This window comes from Camelus ferus, chromosome 9 (assembly GCF_009834535.1).
Source record: "Camelus ferus isolate YT-003-E chromosome 9, BCGSAC_Cfer_1.0, whole genome shotgun sequence".
NCBI classification, from domain to species: Eukaryota; Metazoa; Chordata; class Mammalia; order Artiodactyla; family Camelidae; genus Camelus; species Camelus ferus.
In genome coordinates this window covers 65,007,360-65,017,319 of record NC_045704.1, presented here as the reverse complement: position 1 = coordinate 65,017,319, position 9,960 = coordinate 65,007,360, and the positions used below count along the sequence as shown (strand labels likewise).

Genomic DNA, 9,960 nt, shown 5'->3' with positions numbered 1-9,960 from the left:
GAAATACTTGTATTTTTTTCTAACTGGAGTTAAGTTTATAAGCTTTTTTTTATTTAACCACCAAACACCAGCAATACAAATCTGGACGGGAGCCCGTCTGACTTGGAGCCAGCACACTTCCCCGTCGCCAGGAGCCCGCCCTTCTCCTTGCTTCTCCCCCGGAGTGACTGACATTTCCTTTCGAAAGCTGATCCCCCGACTTCTCAGACTCTTCATCCCAGTCATTCAGACCCCAAACGATTCCCAGAGATCCTGGCCATCCCAGCCTGATACCTGAGCTGTAACTGGGCCATGGCCTGGGCTCCAGTCTCTCCCTGGTGGGGGCGGGGGGAGGGCGGTTAACTGCCGACTCTGCAAACGCAAAAGGAGGCTGTGGTCAGCGGGGGTGGGGGGTGGGGGGAACGGGGGCATCTGACAAGTCCGAAGGCTGGCCCCCTGCACAGGGCTGTGGGGAGAGCCCCGTTCACACTAACCCCTAAGGACTGGAAGAAGTCCGTGCACTTACTCCACTCATCGTCATCATCATTTGCTTTTACTAATATGATATATTTGTCAGTCATCAAACGTGCATCGAGCATCAGCCGTGTAGCAGGCCCTGTCCTAGGCTCTGGTGAACAAGGCTAAATGGACTGTGGTGAAATTTACTGCCCAGGAGGAAAGACAGACATGGAATAAATCATTCCACATCCCAAACTCAGTCATTACAAGTGTGAAAACTCTGCTTAGTCAAGCAGGGACAGTTTCCTGGCCCAGTTTACAAGCTCCTTTCTGAGCCCTTTGAAAGGATTCAGGCGGACAGCGAGGACACTGCCCCAGGGAGTTTTGACTGCAGGCCTTTTCTGCCTCCCTTGTTCAGGGATGGGCCGCCCTGAGAACACAGACGGTGCTGACGTGAGTGAGGAGACCTCACGGGAGGGCGCGGGCAGAAGCTGGGCGACACCGCCGCTGCTCCCCCCCCCCCCCCCCCCCCGCCACTTGGGAAACTCGTCTGGAGGCCCAGCCTCGCAGCGCTCAGGACCACTCAGGGCACTTTGGGACTGGTCCGAGACGCGGCGGGATCATCCCTGCCGGCCTTGGAAGCCAGCTCTGAGTCAGCTCTCACTGACCCGCGCACTCAGGCCTCCTCCCCTCGTCTCCCTGCTCTTTCTTGCTCAGAACTCATGTTCCAGATGGACTCAGCTGGCAAGTGTTTGAGACGTTTCTCAGCATCCTGTGATGTGTTCCTGGGCCTCTGGGCCCTGTGCGCGGTGAGTCACCGGCTCTGACTTGACCCCTGCTGCATACGGGCCCTTTCTTCCCGGGTCCATAACCAGAGCCCCCGTGTTCCCGCAGCAAGGCCAGGCAGGGACAGCCCTGCTGTGAGGAGCGGCTGGTCGACCCTGCCCTCCAAGGAGTCTTTTCTTCCCCTTTCCCCTCCACATGGATTCTTTCTCAGATTTCATTTCTCCAAGGCTGGGGATGAAAGCAGCATCCCGCGGGGTCTTCCCTCCCCCAGCCCCCCCCCCCAACTCCTGTTACATCTGGGCCGCGGGACTGAACACAGCTGGTTATTCTGCCAAAGCAGGAATGCTGCTGTCTCATCCCAAAGGGCAGATTCCCTTTTTAGCAACTTGGGGGAGGAGGTGAGTCGGTGAGATGGGGACATGGGATGGGAGAGAGCCTTTGTCTTGTGGTTAAGAGACCGCCGGGCTTCCAATCCTGGCAGTGTCACTGCTGAGCTGAGTGGCTTTGAAAAACTTTCTGTGCTTCAGTTTCCTCATCTATAAAATATAAAAAGCCCCCAACTCATAAGCTTATTATGAAGACAAAATGAGTTAAAATGTGTGCAGATCTTTTTAAATCCCAGAAGTGTGTATCAGGAGTGGACTTCTTGCTGACATTACAGACCCTTAGGGAGCTTCCTTTCTGCAGTTGTTTGCACCTGCAGGGGCTGGTAACGATGATCTTGTGTGTGGCCTCCCCTTCCTGCCTTTCCTGGTTAGTACCCAGGATGGCTATCTAGCATTGCTTCTTCCATTTCTGTCGGCCCAGGTCAGCCGCACGTGGCTGGATGGCTTCCTTCGCTCTAGTATCTCTGGGCTCTGCTTCACCAAGCTTTGGGTGAGGGGTGGACGAGAGAAACCCATTCATGACTGAGCAAGTCTTTCATCCCCAGGCCTGAGCACTCGCCTTCTCCATGGCTGAACCCCAGGGAGAGCCCATATGAATCATCCATACATCAATCCATTTATTTACTCTTATTTCACACACATTCTTGGGCACCTACTAACTGTTAGACAGTGTGAGAGATACTAGGTCCAAAAAGATGAAAGAAGAGTCCCTGTGCTCAAGGAGCTCAAAGTCACGCGCAGCTGCAGCCCTGGGCTATGAGGTGCTGTGAGGAAGGTGGTGCGGGGAGCCTTGGGTGCACCAGGGAGGTAGCTGACCTGACGCCAGGCGTGGGGGTTGATGGCGTTCTGTGCCGGGTTCTGGGACACTAGGAGAATCTGGCCAAGTGAAATGAAGGGGAGGATGTTCCTGGCCAAGGGAGCAGCAGGTGCAAATGCCTGGAGGAGAAGGAGAGTGGACTCGGGGCTGCGTGTGGATTCACTGGTGGGGGCTCCCCTCCAGCCTCACCTCTGATGCTTGAGATCTGTCCCATTTACCCCGTGCTTTCCTGATTGTTTGTTTGGGGGGTTTTTGTTTGCTTGCTTTTTTGTTTTTGTTTTTTGGGGGGGGGAGATGATTAGGTTTATTTATTTATTTTTAATGAAGGCACTGGGAATTGAATCCAGGACCTCGTGCACACTGGGCATGCACTCCACCACTGAGCTCTACCCTCCCCTACTTCTTAATATTCTATCTCAAATGGTGCTCAAAAAACAGAGTCAATTTTCGTAATTTTCCCTTGACCTGTATGAGGCTGGGAGATTCATCATATGGTCCACAGTGTTATGACTATGTCTTCACACTTCTGTTAAATACAATAGATTGAACACAGGTGTTTATCCCAGATACCTTGTTAAAATATCACTGAAAGGAGAGGAGAGGAGAGAAAAATAGGTGTAAACTCACAAAGCCAGAGAGAGGAGACAACAGTAAATGAGAAATGCCAGCAGATGTTTGGAATGTGACAATCAGATAAACGAGCCAGGGAGCCACGGGTGTGCTGGGCGGAGCTCCCTGTGAAGCAGACCCTGAGGCGGAGACCCGCTGCAGGAGGCCGGCGGGGCAGAGCTTGGGGGGCCGCCGGCGGGGCAGTGAAGGGCGCAGGCCGGCAGAGGGGGTGGGCCGGGGTGCAGTCACGGCCGCCTCGACTGGCCTCGCGGGAGGCCGTTTGGAGTGGTCCTGAACTGGTGCGAGGGGCTCGGGCCTTTGTCCCCACCGCTGGCCGGTCGCTGGACTCTCCCAGAAGGAGATAACTTTGAGTGAGGCAGCTTCCTCCATCCAGGGCTGATTCCTGGGAAGAAACTCAGCTGGAAGCTGGAAGCAAATATGTCCAGGCTCTAGGAAAGGAGAGTCTCCATCAAAATGGGAGCATCGAGGTGGTGCACCCCAACACTCACTACAAAGAGATTCAAAGGCGAGGCAGGCCCTTCAGGCCGCGAAGCCCTGGAAAGGCCCAGCACCGGCAGTGCGGGCGCCTCCGAGGGCGAGGGGGCACGCCTCTGAAGGGCTATGTGAGGACCCCGCCCGCCCGGCAGGGGACTGAATATTTACTGTGGGGGGGCTTTAACCAGGGAGGTCCCAGACCCCGAGACACGGGACATGGCAGGGCTGCGCAGGGGAACCACCTGAAAATGAAAGATTTGAAAGGAGTCTTTGGAAAACGGGGAATTCTGCTTTCTGAATTGTGGGAACGTGAGGAGGCAGGCTGGCAGGGGCCAGGCAGGGGTCTAGACAGGAGATTCGCCTCTAGGGAGACGGGCCAGCCTGGAGAAAAGACCTGCCATCCTGAGGTTTGGGGGTTCTTGAATGAACAAGCCAGCCAGTCACCCCACCGCCCTGATGAAGACGATCAGGGGCAAACCTTACCCACAGGCATGTGGCTTCTAGTCAGGTTTCAGACGTGGTTGGAGTCCGGGACGCTACTCATGTACTGAGGGAAGAGCTCACCATGAAAGACAGTTGCACAAACAGACAGATGGCAAAAAGAACTCACAGGAGGCAGAGACGATGCAGGAAGCTAAATAAAACTGAAAACAAAACAATAAAACCCTTTAATGTCCTCAAAGAGATAACAGACAATGTCATGTTACTGAAACAAGAACTGGATGCTATAAAAAGGAACAACGGCAGCATAAGAAAGCTTACTGCTCATCCACGTGAGCCCAGTCAGCGGTAAAAAGAGGGCAGAGTGAGGGGGGACTCTGCTCCACAGTGTCATTCAGGGCTCAGCTGCCAGACACTGTGCCGTCTTTACCACCTGTCACCCCAGGGAGAGGAACGAGGATCTCGCTGAGGGTTTTGTGAATCAGGTCTGTAGGTGGCAAGCGTGACATCCCCCCTCTGCCATCAGCTAAGACCGACACAGCTTAGCTTTGTGCTCAGGAAGAAGGATCTGCTTGGGGGAAAACCCTATGGTGTCTGCACAAGGAGGGGTGGAAGGTAAAGTCAGGGAGTTCTCACGGCAGGCCTGGGAGTCAGCTAGTCCGGACGGAGGCCGGCAGCGGGAGGCTCCGGGAGCGAACGTCTCCAGGAGAACATGGAACTGAAAGAATATCAGATGTTTAACTGAAAAAGAAAGCTGACTTCATGGGGGCGTTATAATGTTCTTGTGAGGGTAGGAAGAAATTATGATGGTGAAAAATGAGCAGATGATAAAACGGAGGAAGTGGTTCCCTACAGAAAAAACAAACAGTGAAAGAAAGAAGTGGAATCGCATTTTTGGTTCAATCACTAAGTAGTAAAAAGACTGCAAAGCAGGTCTTTTGGAAGAATGAAGGAGGGCGAGGGGTGATGAGAAGCAACAGTGCTGAACTGCCGTCTTCTGTGTAGAAAGTCCGCAGACAACACAGAAACGTCAGGCAGAAGTGGAGACCATGCAAAGGAGCAGGAAACACTTCAGAGGAAGATAAAGGAGAGGGGGAGGGGTTAGTGGGCCTTCGTGGTGGTTGTTTATAAGCCTTGCAATATTTTTGACTTTTAAAACCGTACATATATATACGTAACTTCATAAATAATAATGACATAAAAAGTCCATAGACAGGCCAAGCTTCAGGCACGACTGAGCTCGGAAACTCATACAAAGTTATCGGGACTTGATTTCTTGGCTTTGTTCACTCTGTATTGGCTTCATTTTTAGTTGGGCCCTGGGGCACAGGACCTCCTGGCCCATGTTTTTCTTAATTTCTTTCTTTCTTTCTTCCTTTCTGTCTAAAAAAATATAAATTGTGGTTGCAGAACACATGAGGTTTGCCGTCCTAACCACGTTTAAGAGCACAGCGCAGCGGTGGCGGGTATTTCCGCATCGTTGGGCAGCACGTCTCCAGAATGTGTACATCTTGCAAGATGAAATCTTTGTGTCCAGTAAACAACTCTTCCTTCCCCCTCCCCCGCCTCCTGGCAACCACCCTTCTACTTTCTGCTGTTTTCTTATAGCTCTTAGTGAAAGCAGAAAGAAAGCTCACTTTCCTGATAATTCTGACAAAAGTCCCAGGACTGTTCCACTGGAGTGACCAGGAATTGGCCGGTATCCCCAAAACAAACGCCTGAGAGTCAGGGCGGAGTGGTTGCCCGAGGAGCGAGGACAGAAGGGGCCGGGACTCCAGGCCAACAAACTGAGTCCAGCACAGGGAGCAGTGGGAGGGCCAGGCCTGCGAGAGCAGGTGCCACCCTGCTCAGACCCCGCCTGACGTAGGGCTGACTTCTACCTCCATGCTCGTCCTGGCCGGCGAGATTGTCTCAGCTCGGCACTGCACTTGCGACTCTTCTAAACCTCTTCGGTATAAACTTTCTTTTTAAGGGTTACTGTTTGGATAAGTAGAAAATTGTGATTATTAGGAACTTTAACCTTCTTTGGAAATGTTCATTAGTTGTTTGTATCTTTTCTTATGAATTGTCTGTTCATGCTCTTTGCTCATCCATGTTTATTAATAAATACATTTGTCAGGCTTCCCAATTCTAACACAGGTGCAAAAGCATGTTTAAAAAACATTTCATAGAACCTTGTACAAGGCTTTGGAAATCGCCTAGAGGTGTGACTCTCACTGCGCAAAAAGAAAAGTAAGGCGTGGCGAAGGGGAGTGCAGCTGGCCCTGGCGCCCTGCGGGTGAGGGACGAAGGAGCAGAACCCCGGGCCACCCTCCACCTGTCAGATTGTGCAGCCTCCTCAGTTACCCTGAAATCTAGTTCCCCCCAAAGTCACGTTTCCTGCCCAATCACCACATTCAGAGATTGCAGGCAGCCACCTTTATCTTCCCACAGCTGCAGCATTTTCAAAAGACGAGGGATAAATGAGGAGATGTCTCAGCTGACCTGAGGCCTCTTGTGATTTCGTGCTGTGATCAGGCCTTCCCCTCAGTCAGTACCTCCAGGTCTCCGCGCTGGCTAGCCCAGTATTGGACCGTGTTTTGCCATTTAAATCATGCAAGTTACAATTTAAAAAAATAAATACATAAATAGAAAAGATTAGTCTTGTAGCCCTGTCAAAGAACGAGAAAGAAATGCTGATTTTTTTTTTTTTTTTTTTTTGCAGGCGGAAGGAATGAAAAGGGCAGAGCAACCACTGCGCTGTTGGCCCCAGTGCCCTTCTGCTTCGCAGTCCTGGATTCTCATGAAGCTTAACCACAAAAGAGATCGAAAACACCCTGGTTGGAATGGAGCATTCAGGGCTCCTCCCGCAGTTCTCACTTAGCATTAGTGATACAGTGGTTGTGTGGGTCACAGCAGATGTAATTTGCAGAAGGATAACTGGAGGGTTTAGAGTTTCAGTATGTAAACTGAACCCTAAGGAACATGAGGCAATGGGCAGGGTTTTCTCTCGCCGAGGAAGTCTCTTGGTCCAGAGTAAACTTTAAGCAATTGTGTTTTGTTGACTCTAAGTTTCAAGACTAATCAAGTATCTACTGTAGTTTGGAAGGCTCCCTGCTGAACTCTATTTTTATCTGTTAATTTCGTGTTTCCGTCTTCCTTGGCAGTGGGCACCATTTAGGTGATAGTAGGTTAGATAGTCGCCTCAGTGAGGCAGGAGGAGAGTAGAAGGATTCTGTTAAGTAGATAATAGAGAGGTTTAGAATTGTTGAGTGATGAGATTAGAGCTCCAGGTGGGCAGGTCTTCGGGGTAAAAGCAGGAGGGCAGGGTTGGAGCTATACCAACAGGCAGAGCACTTAGTACGTACCAGACATTGTGGGGAACCTTTCAAGTACTAACTCATTTCATGCTCATAAGGATCCATGAGGCGGGCATATCACAGATGAAGAGACTGAGGTTCAGAGTAGTCAAGTTAATTGCCCGAAGACACACAGCTAGACTTCTTGGGGGCAGAGCAATCACTCTGACTCCAGGACCTTGCACTCTTAGTCTGTCTCTTTAAAAGCTCCACGATTGCTCTGGAGTTTGTATTCCCTGCTCCTGAAAGAGTGCTTAGCAAATAGGAGGTGCCCCCAACATATTAGTCAGCTGAATGTGTACATTCTCCATGCTGCCTTGGCCTGGGTCAAGGTCAGTGTGCTCCACCAGTCAGGGAGACCTGGAAGCTGCATTTAGATGGCCTTTCAAACTTCTCCAAACTTTCTGTTCAAACTTAGAACTTCCTGGATAATTGTCACATTAATGCACCCTCTTTATTGTAGCAGAATGAAAATACATATTTAAAAGTGGTGATTATCATGGTTATCACAGAGTTATTTTTAAAAGTGAAAAAAAAGGTAATTACTGAATGTCCGATGGCAGGGAACTGGTTAAATAAATCATGGAACGCAATGACGGAATACTTAACAGCTGTTAAAAATCAAGTTATGGACTACCCCATGGCATAAAGCACATTCTTAATACATCATTCAGGGGGAAAACAGGTTGCAAAATGCTACATAGAGCATTAGCTCAGTAATGCACATGTATTCATGCAGAGAGAAAAGTCTGGAGAAAAATATCCTAACGTGTTAATAGCAGTTATTTCTGTGCAGCAAGAGGGTGGGCAGTTTTAATTTTCTTCTTTATGATGTTTAAAATTTTGCTTTCAAATTTTCTACAATAACTATTAACTTTACATTCTGAAAAAAGCAATAATGTGATTTTTAAAAAAGCAGTTATAGTAAAATTTGGATCCTTGTTTTAAAAATAAGATATGAACTTGTAATCTAGTGAAAGACAGCATAGTGTAGCTGGTGAGAACGTGGACAGTGGAGCCAGACCGCCGGTGTCCAAGTCCCAGCCCCACCGTTTACAAGCGTGACCTTGGCTAAATGCCTTACCTGTGATTCAGTTGTACGTATGCAAAACGGAGGAATAATCACTTCCTCCCTCAAAGAGTTGTTATGAGGATTAAATGGATTACTCTATCTAAAGCAGTTACAACAGCCCGTATAAATTTATTATTATTTTATCATTAAAAAATCTCTCAAATTCCCTCATCCCATCCCTAAAATGCACAGGCAAGGGCACGCCTGGGGCCGGCAGGCAGAGCTGCTCATCTGAGCCTCTGGTTCAAACGCGTGAGGAGGATGTGCCAGGAGGACCCCAGGAGGAGGTCCCGCTGGGCCTCCCAGGGCTCAGTGTCACCATGAAAATAAGCGGATTTTGCAAACACTCTGATTTATTATGTCCTCACTTACTAGCCAAATTAGCCAAAATATAGTTACAACCAGGAAAAAAGTGAAAATAGAGTTGAAAAAATTCTTCCTATTTTAACCCTCAAATCAGCGTCTACCCTGACCCCCAAACGTAAGCCGCCTTGTGAACTTCACGCCTCATCCTTCATTCTCCTCACACCCTCCCCTCGGCCAGAGCCCCACTCTGCTCCCAGGCCTGGCTTTAGTGACTGAGCCCCACACGGGGGAGGCTGAACTCCACGGCAGCCCGCGCCGGCCCTGACCTCTCGGCCCGCCGAGGTCCTGGGAAAGGGAGCCGGACCTGACCCCGGCAGGAGCGGGGAGTGGCAGTGAGATGCCCCCCCAGGACCCGCTCCCAGGCTGGCCTTATCCTGCCGTGGGGGCTGGGATTTCCTGCCCGGAAGCACAGGCCTGGACACAATGGGATTTATCAGTCACCATCGGGGGATCAGGACCACAGTAGGAGCCCTCCACTTAGCGGTGGGGTTTCCAGGCCCTTCCTGTGTGAATCTTTACTTCCGTGGAAGCTCTTGTTTGGGCCTTTTCCAAGAGGGAAGCCCCTCCCCCGGCTTCCCACCCTCTGCAGCTTTGGGTCGGCTACCTCTCCCTTCCCATCCTTTGGGTCCTCCTTTGGGCTGAAGTCAACTTAGGTTGGGAATGACCAGAGCCTAGGTAAGGAAAATGTTTCCTACTCTTTCTAGATCTGTTTTGCTTTTTTAAATTATAGATGAAATTGCTGTATTAACTTAATTGTCTTCCATGATGATAATAATAATTCCATCAACTGAAAAAATTAATAAATTATACCTGTGTTGAGGTTTACCTTCTTAATCTAAGAGCTTGTTTGACTTATTGAACAATACTCAGCATAGGGTCTGTCTATGCTGAGGAGCAATTTTTTAGGTTTTTTTTTTTTAAACCCAGTAGTTTACTTACAAGCAAACATTTTAAAGGAAACATAATACAAATCATGTTGCAAGTCTTAATAGTATGAACAGCGGGTTTGCTTTAAAAATTCATGTTGCAAAATAACAGCTACCATTCACTGGACGCTTACTCGATTGCTCATGCTAGCTCACTGCGGCCTCAGCCTCGGGACCGCCTATCCTGTGAATGCAAAACTGATCCTGGGGGAGGCTGAATAACCCTGAGATCACAGGGATGAAACTGTCAGAGCTGAGCTTTGAACTCAGCCTGTGTGATCACGAA

General features: G+C 49.7%; 1 long non-coding RNA gene across 1 annotated transcript; it reads left to right on the top strand.

Moving 5' to 3' along the window:
• Window positions 1–792: 792 nt before the first annotated feature.
• LOC116665880 lies at window positions 793–9,539 on the top strand. Its single transcript, XR_004322645.1, has 3 exons — window positions 793–891; window positions 1,156–1,247; window positions 6,677–9,539. It is a non-coding gene; the product is annotated as an uncharacterized LOC116665880 (long non-coding RNA).
• Window positions 9,540–9,960: the final 421 nt, after the last annotated feature.